Source organism: Lissotriton helveticus, chromosome 2_1, assembly GCF_964261635.1.
Source record: "Lissotriton helveticus chromosome 2_1, aLisHel1.1, whole genome shotgun sequence".
Lineage (NCBI taxonomy): Eukaryota > Metazoa > Chordata > Amphibia > Caudata > Salamandridae > Lissotriton > Lissotriton helveticus.
In genome coordinates, this window is record NC_136059.1 from 697,550,067 (window position 1) to 697,569,620 (window position 19,554).

Below are 19,554 nucleotides of genomic sequence, written 5' to 3' on the forward strand. Positions count from 1 at the left end.
AGTGAAGTCGTTTACGGCATTGCGTGAGAGAAGTTTGTTTGGAGAGACTGAAAAGGAATTGGATGGCCATATATCAGATTTTTTTGTAGTCGTTAAGTCATTTAGGCTGGCATTCCTATGTACAGAACATTCTTGTCGTCTAATCTGGCCAGGATCAATGCCTGTACAACTATCTGAAGAGTATCCCTGGAGAGTAGTTTGTGAATTTTCCTCAGCATTCTCAGGATGCAGCATGAATTGTTAGTTATTGCTGCGATCTGAGGTTTGAGTGAAAGCTGGGTTTCCACTAGTACCCCTAAATTTCTGGCCACTCCTGTTGGGCAGGGTCCACAACTGTTTGACCCAGTCCCTAGCCAGCCTGGAAGAGGCTCTATTCCAAATAACAGGATCTTAGCTTGTTAGTATTACATTGTATGGAGATGGCATTGGGCCAGCCTATTATTGCTGTGACTCTTATGGAGAATTTAGTTTTGACCTTATCATCATTCTTTTTGTATGTCAACAGCAGTTGGGTAATATATGAGTAGGAGACTACCTGCACATTAAAAGATTCAATGCCATAAGCCAAAGGGGTCATGTACATGTATTAAAAAGAGTGGGTTTCAGGGCCAAGCCTTGAGGCACTAGGTATGTAAAAGTTTTAGCTTCGGAAAAGAAAAGTTTAAGCCCACAGTTTGTTTATCATGTTCAAGGAATAATTTTAACCGGGCCAGAGCTTGTCCTTCTACCCCAATATAGTCAAGGCATTGAATCAAGATCTCATGTAAGATCATGTTGAATGCCGCCAAGAGGTCTAAATGAATTAGTGTGGCTATATATCGCGTATCAAGCGTGATTTGTACGGAGTCTGTGATTTCCATAAGAGCTGACTCAGTGCTATGAAGAGCTTTAAACCCAGATTGGAAGGGGTGAAGGAGCCTAGAGCATTCTAAGAATGACACTTACTGTATATTCACTGCTTTTTCAATTATTTTTGTAATCCCTGGCAGAAGTGATGTAGATCTAAATTTTCTTGAGTAATGGTGCGACATAGGCCTTTTTCCACTCTTAGGGTACTATGCCCGATTGTATGGAGGTGGAGAAGAGCTCTTGATAAATGGGAGCAATAGTGGTCCCTAGAGCCCTCAGAACCTGAGGAGAAAGGGGATCCTATGGAGATCCGAATTTGATTTTGGAGAAAGAGTTCTCCAGTTCCAGAGTGGTAGGGGCTATGAATATAGTTAGTTTCTCCTGTGTCATGGGCAAGGGAGAAAAAATGATGTTCAGAGGCAATGTAATGTGCATTAAGTTTATGGTGTCCCGTATTTTTTGCATTTTGCCCTCGAAAAAATGACTCAGATGAGAACAGAGGTATGGACTTGTCTCAAGTGGGGGTGCAAAATATTTGGGACCAGTGAAGTTAGATACAATTTAAAACATTCCTTTGCATTATTATTGTTAGCTTTTTGCAATTGTATTAGAGTAAAAAGTGTGCCGTGCAGGTTTCAAACTGCCATGATATGTGCTTAAAGCCCTTTTATAGTGGCTCTTGTCCAATTCATTATAGTGTTTTCTCCAAAAGCATTCCAGTTTTTATCAGTCCTTCCTTTCTTCCACAAGTTCCGAGGTGAACCACCGGGCGGACTGAAAATGACTAGTGGACCTTGACTTCATTGTTGGGGCTGCTATGGAGGCTGCCTGTGTGACCCAGTTGTTCACAGTAACCTCATCTGTTGTGATGTTGCTGAGAGTGTGGGTTTGGTTATGTTAGAAGTTTCCTTCAGGAGGGGAGTATATATTTTATTCCAAGCACCATTCTCTTGGATGGGTTCAGTTCATTCAGAGTTTTTTGGGAGCGGCCAAGACCATGAGAAAGGTAATATAAAATGGTCTGACCAGGGTATTTCTAGTGGCTTATTGTGTTCAATAGTAGTATTGGAGAAGATATCATATATGCTATGGCCTGCTTTATGGGTCAGGCCCATGATTGATGTTGTGAAATCAATATCTGTGAGTGACTCAATCTACGTAACTGCTAGATTGTCTGAGGGTTTGTCCAGCTGAATATTAAAGTTTCCTAACACAGTACATTTGGAATAGTTGAAGGCCTAAAGGCTTAGTGCTTGAGAAATAGAGTTAAGGAAATCTCCTGCGTGTCCTGGGGGCTATAAAGCAGCACACCTGCTAAGGAGCATTGCACTGAAGGTGAGATAACAAAACCCATGGCTTCAGCACCTATAATGTCCTCCATCTTAAAGGTTGTGCATTTCAGTGAGTTCTTAAAAGTGATAGCCACCCCTCCACCCCTCTTACCCTCCTGGTCTAAATACAGGCAGGCATAGTGAGGGGGAAGTGCCAACTGTAGGTCAGGGCAGGACTCCTCTGTTAGCTAGGTCTCAGCATGAGGAGGACATGTAGCTGTCCTTCCTCAATTAGGTTATATGTATCCAAAGCGTATTTGGGAGTGAGAGTATATTAATTAAGGCAGCTTTCATTTTTCTGTGGTTGACTGATTGGTTCTGCATAAACTCATTGGTACCCTGCTTAAAGACAGCAGCATCAAGATCCATTAGCGGCTGCTGTGCTGGCAAAGCGGCGGGGTGTAGGGGGAGGGAGAACGGGACAAGAAAGGGACCAAAAAAGGAGGAAAACAGAAAACAAGGAAAAAACTAAAACTTATCTAAGGATTGCCTGCCGCTCTTCTGTTCTAAGCCTTGCTTCAGCTGCAACACAGACTTCCAGTGTCCCTTGTGGCCAATTCTGACACTGCTCTAATGTTTGAAGGCAGCTTCAGGATTGGCCTGAGTGCTGAGAATTTGCGCTCCCAGTGAGATTGGGAGCCTGTGCTTTGCTGTCTCCAACCCTGCAACACAGCTGGGCAGTGGCGTAGCTAGGCACCCTGCCGCCCGTGGCAGTCCCTAACTTTGCAGCCCGCGGCCAAGCTGAAGAGCGGGAAGCGATAAATACTGCGCTTGCTGTCCCCCCATGGCAAACGCGTGTAAGAGCGGACCGCCTCCAAACCTTGCTACTCCACTGCAGCTGGGTTTGGAGACAACTCAGTGTGCATGTTTGTTTGGCTGGCCTGAGACAGCCGGCCATATACACATGCACACCTATACGAGTGCCCTCCACTAGCTCTCTTGATAGCCCCCTCAATGGCCCCGCCGCCAAAACTAGAACATGAAAAATAAAAAGATAATAAAGCCATGTTCATTATCATTTAATTTTTCTAGTTTTGAGTCTGGCCGGGGGGGATGCTCTTCCACCACTGTCGAGATCCATCAATATGCTCATGACACTACTGTACCTGAAATCTCTGCAATTCTCAACATCTTTCAACTCAAAACTTTCACAATCTCATTCACAAGTTGATGTTTCAATTGACCGAGACAGATTTCGCCAATCACAAATTCAAGCCTAGCTCTTCAAAATTTTAATTGGATGCGTCTGTCCCTCAGCTAACACCAAACATAAAATCACTTGGTTTCATTGTGGATTCCAATTTCTCCTTCAAATAACCCTTTACCAAAAAAAAGCAAGACAGCATAGTACCAACTTCTCCTTCTGAAGAAAGTGAAACCCTGCCTCCCAGAAACTGAAAGACTTTAGTTATCTTCCACGTAAATGGAGGCAGAACCCTGCCATGTGCTCTTACTAACACCCTATTGGATCCCCTGAAAGGCACCATACATGCAGCAGCATGTGCCATCAAAGACCTAGACACGTTTGTGCTTATCACTCCAACCATGATGGAGCTACCTAGGCTTGCCCTCTAAGTTTATACCATTTTTAAGACAAGCTGAATGAAATGCAAGGTCACAAGAACTGACACCCCTCCATAGCTGGCCAAGAAATTAACTATGTCAGGTGGAAAGTGCCACATCAGAAGCCAGGACTTTACCAGACTAGGAACACAAACAAGAAAGAGAACATCTGAAGACAAGCCTTGTCCATCTATGCTCTAGGTATCTGGAACAGCACCTCCATTAACTTCTGTACGGCACTAACCTTTCAGCAATTCAGACAGGCACAGAATACCCACCTCTTCAGAGAACCCTAATCATGAACATTGACATTAACTCTGGGAACTCACCAGAAGTCTTTGTTTGGTGGAAGTACCATGATTACCCAAGGCTTGCTCAAATTCTCCCAAAAGCAATCCAGAACCACACAAATTCAATGTGAATCACTAATACCCAAGGGGAAATGGGACTGGGGTAATAGAAAAATAGCTGGTGTGAAGCTTTCATCACTTCAGCTATATTTTCAGTAAGCGTAACTTCTGTATTCCAGTCTACAAAAGAAAATGTAACTAATCAGTTTTTCTTTTGAATACTATCTTAAGCTATATTCTAATATCACTTTGTTTTAAAGCAAACTGATGCATGCTTTACAATTACCTCCTAATCAGCTACTCTCCTTAAATTTCTTATAACATGTAAGCGAATCTATAAACAAAAAATGTCACAGTGATTACTCTTTATGTTGACATCCTCATAGAGAGATTAATACAAATATATGTTAAAGAACTCACCCTAGTTCTAACACTCTCTAACACTCTCTAGAACAAAAAAAATGATGTTACAATATCACAGGGGGTGAGTAAACAGCACTCACACCCAGTAAAGTTCACAAAATATGCTGTGAGTTCAGTATTGACTTCTGATAAAATGATGCTCAGTTAATCAATGTTCATTCCATAGAGTCAATAGAGTCACAAGCAAGCCCTTGCATGGGACTATTAAAGTTCAGGAAGAGACAGTTGTGGTGGAAAGTACATCATCCTAGCAAACTCCCAAAAGCAGTAGTAGTAGCAAGCAAGATAAGCAGACAAACCAAGGGAACATTGAGTAACAAAAGTGTGGCTCGAAAAGCTCCAGTGTTTCCAAGACTCCAGCAGTCGAGAGGGATTTGATTCATGTTTCTTTCTGCTTTTATACAGAAGATTCAAGATGGCTGCTACCACGAAGTCTAGCAAGATCAGATTTCTAAGTCATGTGATAGTCATTTTAGTTTCAGTTTCACTTTGTGCATCCGTGTCCACAGTGACCACCATCTTCGTGAAGGCATCACTGCAAACAAAGTCCTGCAATGAAAGTGAATTAAGTTATTTTGCAGTAAGATTCTATTTCCTTTCATTATAGCGTGTGAGCCCAGTTCTGTATGTCTCATTAACCGTATCCGCGATCATGACATCAGCACACAAATTGTTTAAAAACCTGCAAGATTAATTTAAATGATCCTGAATTGTAACTGATGGCTACCATTCTTATTTAGCACTCAGTTGCTCTCTACGTAGGTTTGTGCTCTGCAAACACATATAGATACATACATACATATATACATACCTACAATAATGCATGCAACATATATCTGCAATGTGAGACATTTTGCTACTTTTGGACATTGCTAGATGACCTTTACTGTGAATTCTGTATGTGGTATATTTCATTGGGTCTAGGGTGGAAAAGCATGTGATACTCTTTTGGGCAAGGAAAACTTGGCCAGTAAAAGATATTTTGCAGAAAAAGCTTCGCTATCTCTTAGAAGCCAATTGCACTTTAGAAGTATATATAGATCACAGAAATTTGCAGTCTTTGAAATCAACACAAAACAAACCCCTAGGCAACTCAGATGGACTTTTATTTCTATGACTATGATTTTGTTAATAATGAGAGACCACATCATAAGAATGAGAGGGCTGATGCCTTATTAAGACAAGATCGATTGGAGAATGAAAATCAAGTGACTTGGAATCTACCAGGTTTTTCATGTATTCTTGTAAAGCCTTTTCCTGCGCAAACTAGATTTGTCACACAACCTATGCTAGCTCAGATCAATACAGAGAATGTGCATGAAGTAAATAGAATTTTGAATGCAAGAATTGTACGAGGAAAATGGCAGTGTATGGTGAATTGGAAGGCTTTAGGCCCTGTAGAATGATAAAGAGAGCCAGCTTCCAATCTTGTTTCTCTTGTTGCATGATTTTTATGCAAGGCACCCTAACAAAAAATGAGTCCCACAGTTTAAATTGTAGCCTTTGAGAGGGTATTGCCAGGAAGTGGGGCTGGAGGTACAGCTCACTATTAAATCAGGTCTGAGTGCAAGGAAGCAGAATTATGGTGTTATCAGCAGTGCTGAGTGCCTTTTAGCAAAGGAAATGCTAGATGGCAATTGCAGAGTGCTGAAACTGGATTCAGACTGCATGTGTGCAGAGAATGCACTGTATGGAAGAGCCTCGTGATAGAGCTATGTTTCCCAAAAGGCCTTGAAGAATTATGTTCTAGAGAGACAGTAGTCATCATAGATCATTTGGTATAATTCTCCTGGTGCTGCAAAGTATCCAGCGCATTGAGACCCTGATGGGTGCGTAGTCGCGCTTAATAAGAAACCTTATTGACTGATTGATTGCTTCAGAATTGTGCTGCGATGTTGCTGCAACTAGGATCTCCTTACATTGATTTGTTATTTCAATATTTCAAGTATGAAAACCTCTTCCTTCCTAAAGAATTGTGCTATGGACATTTTGGATTTCAGAGAAGTGTCTTGAAGTTGTGTGTGACTGAAAATGGACCTTGAACTTATTCTTGGACACTTCTTTTAAACTCTAAAGACAGAGTTATAAGTATCTGAACTCTTAAGACTGGGATTACCCGTTTTCCTAAGAGGTCCTGTTAAGGAACTGTAATGAATGTGACTTCTCTCCAATAAGCCACACCTAACTCCTTCACTCCCACTCTGGGAGGCTGTTGGACTTGGGCCTTAGGGCAGGTTCACCCCTAATCTTTTTGCTTTTATTTGTGACCCAGTGTTAGTGATTTTTGGGTCTCTGCGCACTTATTCCCTGTGTCCCAGAGTAAAGTGCGTGCATGTAGTATGCCTGGCCTGCTCTCCCATAGGAATGCATGGGGAATGTGTGTGTCCATGTTAGTTCCTGATGCGTGGGGAGTGCAGGCTCGAGTTTAGTATGTGTGAACTCGTGAGAGTGAATGCTGCGTGATGGTATGTGCGGCTTGTATGTGTCTAGAAGGGAAGTGCTACTTCTGGACATTGATGTATGTGTGCAGTGAGGGTGCTGGAGCGTGATTGGCTGGAGCTGGCTGGCATGCCAGGCTCCAGGAAGTCTGGATGGGTCTGCCCGGTGGTGAGTGTGAGATCAGCATGAGTGATGTGTGGGAGGAGTGCACCTGGTCCTTGATGGGCTGGGGTTTTCCCCACACAATGCTGGCTCCGCCCCCCTGTGGTGTGTCTAACGACCCTAGCCTCCCCAGTGAATGAAAGGGGTGGTTGGGCCATCCAGGGTACTCCCAAACCAGCTGCAACTGGTTTCCCCCCACCCTGCACCCTGAAGACAAAGGAATTTACAGTATAAGAAGGGGCTGTGTCCCCATACAATTTGGTTCTGTCCTGCTTTGGATCCTTGCCAGAGGGGGCTGTTGCTGCTGCTGGGGCCAGGATGACCGCCACTTGAACTGTCTCCCTGCCTGGAGACCCAGTGTGCTGGCTCTGGCCCAGCCTTGCCCCCCTGCCTGCCTCCAGACCCTGCTGGAGCTTTGCTTTCCTGCCCCTAGCGCTTGGGAGCGCTTAATTGCCTGCTAGCGCTGTGGAGCGCTTTATTTGACTTTCACGGCTACCCACGCCGCATTTTTGCCGTGTGCTTGCCCCCCTAAGCGCTGGGTGCGCTTTATTTTGATTATAGCGCTTTGGAGCACTTTGCCAGGCCAAGCGAGTGCCCACCTCGCTTTATATTTAATTTGGGAGCCGGTGCCCACCCGGCATTGCCCCGTGATCCCCGCCGTCCCCGGGTCGAGGAGAAACCGAGAGAGAGAGAGCCGCTGACGTCACCCGGAGAGCCGCGCTGCCATTGGCTAAGGCAGCGGGAGGCTCGCCGGACGACTCGCGCTCCGATTGGCTGTCGGCCTGAGGAGCAGGAAGCAGCCTGCGTCGGCCGTCCCGAGGCTCCCGAGTGAAGGGAGAGCCCCGGACCTCCGCCGCAGCCGGAAAGCAGCGTGACTGAGTGCCAGGACACCGCCGGAGCCCCGAGGAGAGAGAGCTCCCGCCCAGCGTCCCTGAAGCAGCCGGTGAGTGTGGGTGGGCCTCGTTGGTGCTCCTGGGCGGACCCCATTGTTTCCTTGAGCCCCGAGAGGCTCCAGGCGTCCCGGGGGTGATAGAGCGGCCCCGGTTGGCAGCGGGCCGCTCCGACGTCCATGCTGAGTCCACGAAGGACTCCAACAGCCCTACATTTGTGATTAGGAGCCCCGAGGCTCCTGGGGCCCATTTGTATATTTCAAGCCCCGTGAGGCTCCACGCCACAGGCGATCTACGAGCCACGAGGCTCCCCACGCCCGCATTTGTTCGTCGAGCCCTGAAAGGCTCAAGGCCATTTCCTGTGCTTTAGAGCCCCGAGAGGCTCAGTGTCCCATTTTGGTTTTGCGTGCTCAGAGAAGCTCGAGGGGGCATTTGTTCTACAGAGCCTGAGAGAAGGCTCACAGCACCCATATTTGTTCTAGAGCCCCAGAGAGGCTCTTGGGTGCCAATCATTGTTCTTGAGCCCACGAGGCTCCAACGTTGCCCCGCCTTATTTACAACTGTCCAGCACTTAGTGGACAGTTGCTACGTTTAGGTTTGTGCTGTGCTGCCTGCGCAGCTTCCCTGACATTGAGACTCAGGGCATTCCAGCCCTTGCGAGGCCAGTTGGCCTGTGGGAAAATTCTAGTGTTGTGCTACGTGCACCCTGCGCAATTTATGATTTACTGCTTATGTGATTTCTGCGCAAATGTTCTACCTGCACCTCTGAATGTGTTTTAATGTTTCATGTGCAATGGTTTGTTATTACCTTTGCTAAAAGTGACCTGCTTAGGTGATTCTTTATGTTTTATCCCCTTCGCTAAAAGTGACCTGCTTAAAGGATTGTTTATGTTATTACCTTTGCTAAATGTGACTTGCTTAGGTGATTATTTCAGGTTTCCTTCCCTTTGCTAAATGTGACTTGCTTAGGTGATGGTTTTCCTTCCATAGGTCCTGATGATAAGGTCCTAGTTCCCTGCGTGATTTTCCTACAGTGTCTAGGGTTGCGTAGGAGGTATTTACCCTTTACCAGGAAGTCCTGGTTGTGTGCTACATTTACTATTTCTGTGTTACAGTCATTATATGTTTATGTGCTAAGTGTTATACCTACAAGTATTATTTCTAAAAAGTGCATACCCCTGACAGTGGTCCAGGTGGCCCTGTCCTGTACATAATCCCTTGTAAATCTTGCCCGTGCCTGTTGGCACATTGTAAAGTGTGTGTCTTATCTAATGTGTTTTTATTATAATACAAAGGCTATTTTTGATATAACCTGTGTGGAGTTTCCTTTGTGGTGGGCCTAGGGTGTTGTCGCTGGGGTGCGCGCGCAAACGCTGTACACATCGCCTCCGAGATTGGCCTTGCTGCTCGCGTCACGTTACCTAGAGGGTGAGCAGGGGTTGTCTTGGTGTGTAACTCCCTTGCCCTGACCTTAGAAATGGTGATCCCTGACTGACCTTGGCGTGAGCGTTGGCCGGCCGGGGGTCCCGTTTCAAACAGAGGCAAATTTACTACTGCACCTCTAAACAATACACGTTCGCACATCACTCGCACTCTGGAGGCAAAAAGACAAATTCAAGTGTTTTTTAAGATAACACACACATTTATTCATTCAATATTTTAAAAGGTAGGCCAAATATATCAGTAAATGCAGATTCCCAAATGTCAAATGAATGATTAAATGAACAATTGAAATAGAATGCAGTATATACAGATAGCAAAGAGTATAAAATATATATAAAAGAGTGAGAGTGGTTAGGAACACCTAACCGATTGAATTTGCATCATCCTTGCTAGCTCAAGCTGGGAAAAGTCCGTCAACATCCCTGGAAGGAGTTTCAAGCAGGACTCAAGTTCCGTCACCATTCCACAGCAAGACGTCAATTCTGTAGTGAACTTCCCACCTGGCCCCGTCGGCTCCCAGCTTAAATATCATTATTCAACGTAGGATGAAACTTCTAGAAAACCCTGCCCCCTTCTCATTTAGAAAAAACACAGCCAGCTGTACCAGTCTATGTCAAGGCCAAGACGAGGGCTGGCCAAGCTCCTGTAATTTGACTTTGAGGAAGAGTTGCACATTCTACAGATAATATCCAGTTCACTCTGGTCGGTGAGGTGCGAAAAACAAGTGAGGAGCAGAAAGACTTTAAATATGAATCGCAAGCACTGCTGTGCACACAGAAGTAAGGCAAAGTCAGAAAGCAAGATGACATGAGGCCATGTCAAAGCCAATTGTCAAAGTCAGAAAACAAGATGAAATGAGGCCATGTCAAATCCAATAGTCAAAGTCAGAAAACAAGATGACATGGAGCCATGTCAAAGCCAATAGTCAGAACTCATCAGCAAAGCAAAGCCAGAAAGCAAGATGACATGAAGCCATGTCAAAGCCAATAGTAGGCACTCATAATTAACAAGCAAGGCAAAGTCAGGTCAAAGCCAATAGTACGCACTTATAATATAAATGTACAGTTCTACTTCATGACAGTTCTCGCTAAAAGACAACAAGATCACAAGACAGAAGAGAAGCAGGCAAATGCAGTACCGTTATATCTAGGCTAAGCTAAAATAACACACTAAAGTCAGTTAAAATGGTGGTAGTTGAAGGTCATCATAGGGTGCCAAATTACAAGAGTGGCTCTTTCATTACAGGAACAAGTAGATTTCTTAAGAAGACATTTCATATGTGTATGTATCAAAGCCCATTGTGTAAAAGGTATTACATTTCCAGTCTGTGAACATATTGCTAAAAATAGGGAACTGAAGGATGTGAATGGTGTTTCTTATTTGTTTCAGTTCTACAAAAGTCAAGTAGAAACTCTGCTCACCTACACAAAACAAGAAATAGTGACTCTGCTCGAGGCAGTTATTGTAAAACATAGGGAGAGGTGTGAGTGCACATGTATTTTGCAAGATATATTTGTTCCCTTGTGTTTAGGTTTTAGTGATTTACAATTACGTACTGAAGCATACAGGGTTGGTAATACAAATATATTGCTAAAGTACATCAATTAACAAATACAGTTACGTTTACGTAAGGTATTTAATTTGTAGACCCCTGCTAAAAACTTCAGACCTTCTTAACCCAGAGGTGATTAGGCAGAGTGTGGAATTCTGTGTCTCTGATTTCACTTTATCCAATTTCCCTTAAACCTGCTTGTACCAATGGCCCTCATATTTGAGCACATGTGGTCATTGGTGGTGGTGGTGAGAGACAGACAATAACATAAAGATGGATAGTGTAAAAAACTAGATTATTAATTTGGGGTGAGAGCTATATTCAAGCTCCCATAAAAATGTATAGCACTGTCCCTAAGAAGTAAAAATCAGGTTTCAGCTTCAGTGTGGATTAAAGTGACAGGGTGCTCTGAGAGAATAAGTTTGTTAAGCAACATTACAATTCCAAAACCAGTTCAGTAAAAATACATAAAATGTGATGATCTGAATGTGAATGTACGCCCTGTAGGAAGCTGGCTTTTTATGTAGTGTAACAAAATGAGGCACACTATGTATAAAATCTAGATGACCTTTATTGGCTTACAGGGCTTACATTCATAATCCCAAATGCTCTCTTTTATGGTGGTGTGGGCGAGAATTTTATGCTTATCAGAGGATAGTATGGTAAGATTGGTCTACACCTGTTTGGCATATTTAATTTACCTATCAGTCCCTTGTACAGTGGTATCTCATATATCCAGGGCCAGTAACTTAAATGCTACTGGTGGGCTTGCAGCGCTGCCTGCGCCACCCACCAAAGTAGCCTTTCAAACCTGTCTCAGGCTTGTGCCACTGAAGGGCCTGTGCACGCATTTACTGCTGCTGTGACATGGTGCATAAACTAGATGCCACGTCTGCAACTCCCCTTTTACTACATATCAGCCACCCTTAAGGTAAGCCCTAGCTAGCCCTATGGGCATGGTGAGGTGTAGGTAAAAGGTAGGGCATGTGCCTTAATTGTGTGCCATCTCCTGGTAGTGACAAACATCCTATTTGCTTTCTCACTGCTATGGGGGTGCCTTCTCATAGAGATGCATTGGGGATTCCATGATATGTGCTTCATTGGTACTTCCTGACATGAGAGGGGTAGCATGATCATGTTTGGTATTTTTGGAATAGTGGTAATAAATGCTGCGTATTGGTGTTAGCTGATTTATTATTACTATTTTAGAAATGGCACTTTTAGAAGTAGGCATTTCTGTGTGCTATGTGTCTTTCACCCTCTGATAGGATGTGTATTGACTGTCTGGCTTTGGAGGGACAGAGGCTGGGGTGGTGCAATGGCTGCAGAGAGTCTGGATGAGTCAGCGCTAGGCTGAATAGGTCTGGTCTGCATTTGCAGTGGTGGGAGGAGTAGCACCTGCACCTGAACAGGGCTGTGCCTGCCTTCCACAATGATGCCCCTGTGGTGTGGCTGGGGCCAGGGATTACACTGACAATGGAGGTTGGAGTGCACTTGCAAAGTGCCCCCCAGAACTAGTTTGGACTGGGCCCAGGGCACTGAGCCAGGGGAGATCAAAGACCTTTTCAAAATAAGTACTGAGGCTGTGACCCCATGTGAGTTGAGCTTACTTGGAACTTAAAGAAAAGAAGAGACTTGGTGGGACCAGAGGATTGCTATGCTGGTGGGAAATCCCCACTGTGACTGTGCCTTATGTGATGGGCTGCTGGAGGGACAGCATCTATGCTTACGGACCCTGTGTGCTGGCTTGCTGCCTGCTCTCCTGGAACTGTGCGCCCCCACTACTCTTCAAAGAGTACAGCATGAGGCGACTGCTCCTGAGCTGGAGAAGTCTGAGCACTTTTGAAGCGCTTCCTATTCCCTGCCTTTGCTCCTGAAGCTGAGTGCAGACGGAGTGCTTGGATTTTTTTTGTTCATCCTTATCAAGGCGCGCTTCAAGAGCGCTGAAATATCTGTTGCACAAGGAGTGGACTCACTTGTGCTGACAGGGAGGAGTGCACTTATCCTTCAGTCCGCTTTCCCTCTGTGTTAAGAAGCTCTGGCGCATATGATAGCCTGGCTGCGTTGTGCAGAAGCCTTGGCGGTACGAGCTGTCAGTCCCAGCCCAAGTGAGCCTGCAGAGTTACTGGGCAACTGGACTTCCCGACATTTGCCTAGCCACGCACTTGACAGCCAACAACAACAACAGTGCGTCATCGGAGGTGCTGGAAGAAGAATTCCTGTTGCATCGCTAGGGGCTCGAGCCAGGAGGAGCTCCAAGAAAGACGGTCCTAGTTCCGCCGCTGAACCGCACGGTTGCGGGCAGCAGCCTCTGTGGGATTCTGTAGGTGGGGCTAGAAGATCCCGTGCCTGCCTCCCGCATGTGCTGCATGTGCTCTCTGGGTGTTAGCTTCTGCTGTGCATGACTGCAGGCAGCTGCCTTGGCTGTGGATACCAAGGGAGACAGGCGGCAAAATGTCTCCGCAGTGCTGTGTGTCTCCTCACAGCAGCTGTAGGGTGCATATTTGTAGAGGTACGCTGGTTCTTGATGTGCGGGCGGGTTGAGACCTTGACGGAGGCTCCCTGCTCACAGATTCTGAGGGATCCCCAGTGATACTGCCTTACTTGTAAGACGCGCGTCAGTATTGCTGCGCCCATCACCCTAGTGGACCTTGCCCAATAACTTGTACAAGGAGTGCAGTAGAGCAGTCCTAGGTTGTCACTGCACACTAGATGCCCGGATGTGAACAAGTAGATGATGTCCTATTGGCAGGATTCTACACCATGGGTACAGTGATGTAATAGTGGTAGTCCTAATGTAGGCATGATGTTACTATGCTGTGTGCAGCTTATGCTGGTGTACTCTAGTACCCATGTTGATGTGGTTTATGCCTAATGATTTGTGCGATGGGCAATCCTACCAGTAGTTACTGGTTGCCCTAACTGTAATGGTCATGACAGGGGCCCGATGGGCCTAGTGGTAATTGTAATGATGATTGGCCCAGTGATTTATGTAATCCTTGTAAAATCATGACAAGCCTAGTAGCACGTTAAATATGTGATTGTGTTCTAATGTGTTTTTATGGATAATACAAAGGCTATTTTTATACAACCTAGTGTGGAATGTCTTTTGTGGTGTGCTTAGTGTGTCGCTGCTGTGTGAGTGTGTTGCACAAACACTTTACACATTGCCTCTGGGATAAGCCTGACTGCTCTGCCAAACTACCAAGAGGGTGAGCAGGGGTTATCTTCAGCGTGTAACTTCCTTGCCCTAACTAGAGTGGTGGGTTCTGCCTGGCTTAGGTGCATACCTTAGCCAACCAGAAACTCGATTCCAAACACTCGGTATTTGCAGCACCGGAGTCCGGATTGCACTTCAAACAAGCTTTGGCTGCTGCAAGGGGTCCAGTACCCTGGGTATTGGTGCAGGGTGGCTCCTGGGGAACCTGGTATCGTCACACTAAGGGAGGAGACCGATCACACCTCTAGGAGCATTGTGACCTTCTCCTGGGTGGCTGTTCCTTCGGTGGACCCAAGTGGTCAGCTAAACGGTGACCAGACTTTGTGGTTGGTGCCTGCAGGTTGCAGGGAAGTGGCAACTCCACTTCAAGGAAGGGAGATGCTGGTGGCTTAGTGAAGTGCTGATGACCCTCAGAGGATGGACAGCTGCAGGACAAGTTGGGTTTTTGTGATTGTCAGGACAGGAGCAGGCAGGCATGGTTTGGTGCCAAAGTCCGCTGGTAGCCCACAGTTCTCGCTTCTTCTTCAGCTCTTCTTGGTCCTCCTTCTCTTTTTCAGGTGAATCTCAGTTCCTGGTGTCAGGGGACCACCTAAATACTGAATTTAGGGGCGTTAGGGGATTGAAGGGTTGTAACCAATGGACTACTTACCCTTGAGGTCACTACACCCCTATATGATCACTTCCTTTGGGAGTGAGCATAACCCTGTCTCAGGGTTCGGAATTCCTCCAAAATCAAAATGGTGGAACCCTTCCTTCATTCGTTGAGCACATCAGGCAGCCCACCTTAGGGGTGTGACTATATTGTGGTGCAACACGCCTACTTGCATATCTAATTACCTGCCTGTCCTGGTGCCAAATGGCCCGCAGGGTGGCATCTCCCAGGTCTAGGGAAAGCCGGGTTGCATATCAAAGGTGGCAGAGGCTTTGAAGCTTATGTAGATTCATCATCCATCCTGCTGGAGGAGATAATAACACCTCCTGTCAGAGTAGGCATTGTTTCAGACCTCTGAAAGCATGAGCTTTCATCTGCAGGGGGAAGAAACACATTGTGGTGGCAGTCTGGAAGGATCCAGTCAGCCAGAAGACTAGTAATGTTTCAGGGGGCACCTCTAAGAGGCCCGCTGGGTGCATGACATAATAAATCTAGTACTGGAACCAGTACAGATTTATTAAGGCAAGGTGTTTGATACCAAACACCAGTATTTTCAGTGAAACCATCACGTAGCTGGGGAACTCATAATGATCAGTGTCCAGTGCATATACCTCAGAAGGCTTCCCTGTTCACTTGTACCATCTAGTATAATAAAATAATTCTTTATTCAGTTTTGATTAAAAAAAAAAACAACCTAAAAGTACATTGAACTAGACGGCACAGGGGTATATCTATTCATGCAGATATACCCTCACATGTAATATAATGCAACCTGCCTTATCCTGCTGTAGGGGTGACTTACATATATTACATGCAGTGACCTTGACTTGGCACAAAGTGAGTGTGCTATGTCGTGTTTTCACTCATGGTTTGCACCATGAGATGTAGTCTGCAATGGCAGCCTGAATGCAATTTGTATGTGGATCCCTTAAGTGGCATAATACATGCTGCAGCCCTTAGGGACCCTCTTTAGTATCCATGTCCTAGGTACCAGGGGTGCCATTTACTAGGTACTTGCAGGGTGCTAAAGTCCATGCAAATTGTGTTACAATTAGAATTTACCTATTTTAGAGGTAAGAACCCTGGCACTGAGGCCTGGTTAGTCAGAATTGAAAACCAGCATCTAGTAGTCAACAAGCATCTGCAATGCAATAGGTCGCGCATTTGCAAGAGTTAGAGTCACTGGCATTGACAATGACAATTAATTTTACCTATAAGTTGTGGTTCGGAGTGTAGTGGATGTTTGTGGTATTTAGTGGATTTATGTGGATTGTATTGGAATTTTCAGTTGTGTAATTGTGTGGGGTGGAATATGTTGAATGTTGTGAGGTTGAATTATTTTATGGATTGTAATTATGTGTCTTGGAATTGAGTGGATATATGTGCAGTGTAAATATGTTACATGAAATGTAGGTTGGAGTGTAATTATGTGTAGAGTAATTATGTGGAGTTGAATTGTGTTGCGTGAATTGTAAATATATATTTGGAGTAGAGTGGAATTACGTACCAGAGTGGTATTATGTGAATTGGAAATTTGTGGCATGGAGAGGAGTTGAATTATGTGTAGTTCTTTTATTGGTTTGTAATTATGTGGCACAGAGTGGAATGATGTGGATTTACGTGGAGTGGCATTGTGTAACATGGAGTGGCATGTAGTGGAGTGGAATTATGTGGCATGATGTTGAAGTAAATTGTGTAGATTGCTATTTGTGGTGTGGAGTTGAACTATGTGGGTTGCAGTGGAATTGTTTGTTGTGGAATTGTGTAGTGTTGATTGCAGTTTTGTGTAGTTGAATTATGTGGCATGGTGTGCAGTAGAATTATATGGAAATCACAATGAGCACAGCTAAGAAATCACAAAATATTAATTAAATATGGAAGCACATAAAGAGAACATATTGAATGAACAAATAAAAAGTTGATGCTCTAGCAGCTTGGATGATTTATGACGGTACAAAAGGGGGTGGTGATGGACGGAGCATCTGAATCAATCAAACACTCACACCCAATCAAAAGATCTGGGTTTAATCCATCACCGTTCTTTAGCCCACTCTGCCACCCCAGTTCAGACATGGCTATATGCAAATCAGTCTGACCCTGTGCCTCATGGGAACAGTCCAGCCCGAACTGCCAAGCCTTGTCTTCCCTGGACCGGAAACAAGCTTCCAAGGACCGGTTTCTGGCATTCCAGCCGTCTTCAGCCCGGCTTGCTTGAGTCCAGTGGCAAAGTGAGCAAGGGACTCACGTCTGAGCATACCCTGCCACACTTATAGTGGCCAAAAGCGGTACAAAAGCGGGTGGTGATGGACGGAGCATCTGAATCAATCAAACACTCACACCCAATCAAAAGATCTGGGTTTAATCCATCACCGTTCTTTAGCCCACTCTGCCACCCCAGTTCAGACATGGCTATATGCAAATCAGTCTGACCCTGTGCCTCATGGGAACAGTCCAGCCCGAACTGCCAAGCCATGTCTTCCCTGGACCGGAAACAAGCTTCCAAGGACCGGTTTCTGGCATTCCAGCCGTCTTCAGCCCGGCTTGCTTGAATCCAGTGGCAAAGTGAGCAAGGGACTCACGTCTGAGCATACCCTGCTACACTTATGGTGGCCAAAAGCGGTACAAAAGGGGAATTGTTTGTTGTGGAATAGTGTAGTGTTGATTGCAGTTGTGTGTAGTTGAATTATGTGGCATGGTGTGCAGTAGAATTATGTGGAAATCACAATGAGCACAGCTAAGAAATCACAAAATACTAATTAAATATAGAAGCACATAAAGAGAACATATTGAATGAACAAATAAAAAGTTGATGCTCTAGCAGCTTGGATGATTTATGAGGCTTGTGGTCTGCCAAGGCAATGATGGCCATAGCAACCAAATCTTGTGAAGTACAGAAAACTAGGGCATACAGCCAGCAGCTGAATGCCCCAGTTAATAAATTACACACATTTATCAAAATAATTCCCATAGAAGGGCACAAATACAAGTTTGCCTTGCTAGTGAGACACATACACAGCAAGCCGGGTAGTGTCCCTCGAAATCCCAACGGAGGTCAAGAGACTCTTTCAACTACAGCATTTAAGTAAGAGTTGCCACTGTGGATATCAAATGATACAATAAAGGAAGCTTCATGGCAGTCTGAGTGCTGCTGTAAATAAAGTAGCACAGAGGGTCGATGTGCCTGCTGCAAAAAATGCAAATTAAAGATATGTATTTTATATAGCTAGGTCAGTACATTACTGCTTTTATCACACAAATCCTTAAGTCAGTGAATCATTGGAGGAGGTCATGGGGGGGGGGGGACTTAAGGGTGCGCACTCAGATTGTTGCACCTGGTGCTACCAATACTAAAGGGGGCCGTGCACCGAATACAAAAGTGACCTGGACCAGAGTTGCCCTTCTCACTTGTCACATTTAATCCCTCACTCTCTCAGTTCAGTGTCAGATTACAAACGATAACGCAATTGTACTATAACTAAAAAGGTTTGTATTATCAAACCAAAAAGCAAGAGCTGGGTATGGTCAGCTGGCCCCAGGCTGAAAGAACACACCATTAAGATTAACTCAACGAGTTTACGAACACTCTCATCAGGCAACATTTTAAAATAGTTTATAGCTATTAAGGTAATAATATCAATTCTGCCCTGTACCTTCGAAACTTAAAAGAGAGCGGCATGCACAATTAATGATGTATATATACTGACATTTAGTAAAAATTTAAAAAAAAATTGGCACATCACTCCCTAAAATACACCTGTACCCACCGCAGATATTCCACAAGCACAAAATGCAATATGGTGAGTTGAATAACTCATTGCAGCATAATGCGAATGTATTGTTTATGAATGTTAACAAGCTGCAGATAATTATATAGATTTAATCAGTGACACATGATGCACTTTTGTTTGATCTTTTTAGGTCTCGCCCTGCGATTGCAGGCCAAAGGCCTGCAGTCGCAGAGCGAGTCTTTTGTAATCGTTTCACGCGTTTTACTTTCAAGGACTAGGCAGAGCGGACAAGAGGCTGTTACGCGCACGCAGCCGGCCGCAATGGGATCAGGTCGCGCGCTCACCCTCTCCTGTCTCTTCTTTCTCTCCTTGGACGCCTCATGCATACACACACACAGCCCCTGCTTTTCGCACAAGCACACACACAGACACACACACGGGCACACGAGCGCACATACACACACACACACATGCACACATACAGACACCAACTCCCCCCCCCCCCGCCGCCTCCACCCCCCAAGGGTGAGATGTCCCCCCCCTCTTTCCTCGCACTCACCTGAGAGGTCGGCGCGGGCCCCACCGAGCAGCAGGAGGCAGGCGGCGAGCAGCAGCGGCGGCTCCATGGCGCTTGGTCCGTCCGTCTGTCTGACTGCCGGCGCGTGCCCCCTTTCGGCCTCCTATACAGATGCGTGAGAGAACAAGGCCCAGTGCGCCCCTCTTACGCACTGAGCGAGCGCGCGCGTGCCCGCCCGCCACAGAAAGAGAGCACGGACAAGGACCCGGGTCTAATATCAGCTGCGCACGACCCGAGCCCGAGGACAGGGGGCAGACCAGGGCCATGGAAGTAGAAGGACAAGGGCCGCGAGCCCGCCTGCGCTCGTGTATCGCTTTGTGTGAGCACAGAGGCAGTCTACGCTGCCAGGTAACAGTGAGTATTCCCAATATTCGG

The 19,554-nt window shown here is 45.5% G+C and overlaps 1 long non-coding RNA gene across 1 annotated transcript in view; it reads right to left on the reverse strand.

The window, feature by feature from the left end:
- Positions 1-4,675: 4,675 nt before the first annotated feature.
- LOC144819474 (uncharacterized) overlaps positions 4,676-19,554 on the reverse strand; it is an 85,562-nt gene continuing 70,683 nt past the window's right edge. The window contains exon 3 of the long non-coding RNA XR_013607390.1: positions 4,676-5,065. This is a non-coding gene — a long non-coding RNA (uncharacterized LOC144819474). The remainder of the gene's footprint in view (positions 5,066-19,554) is intronic.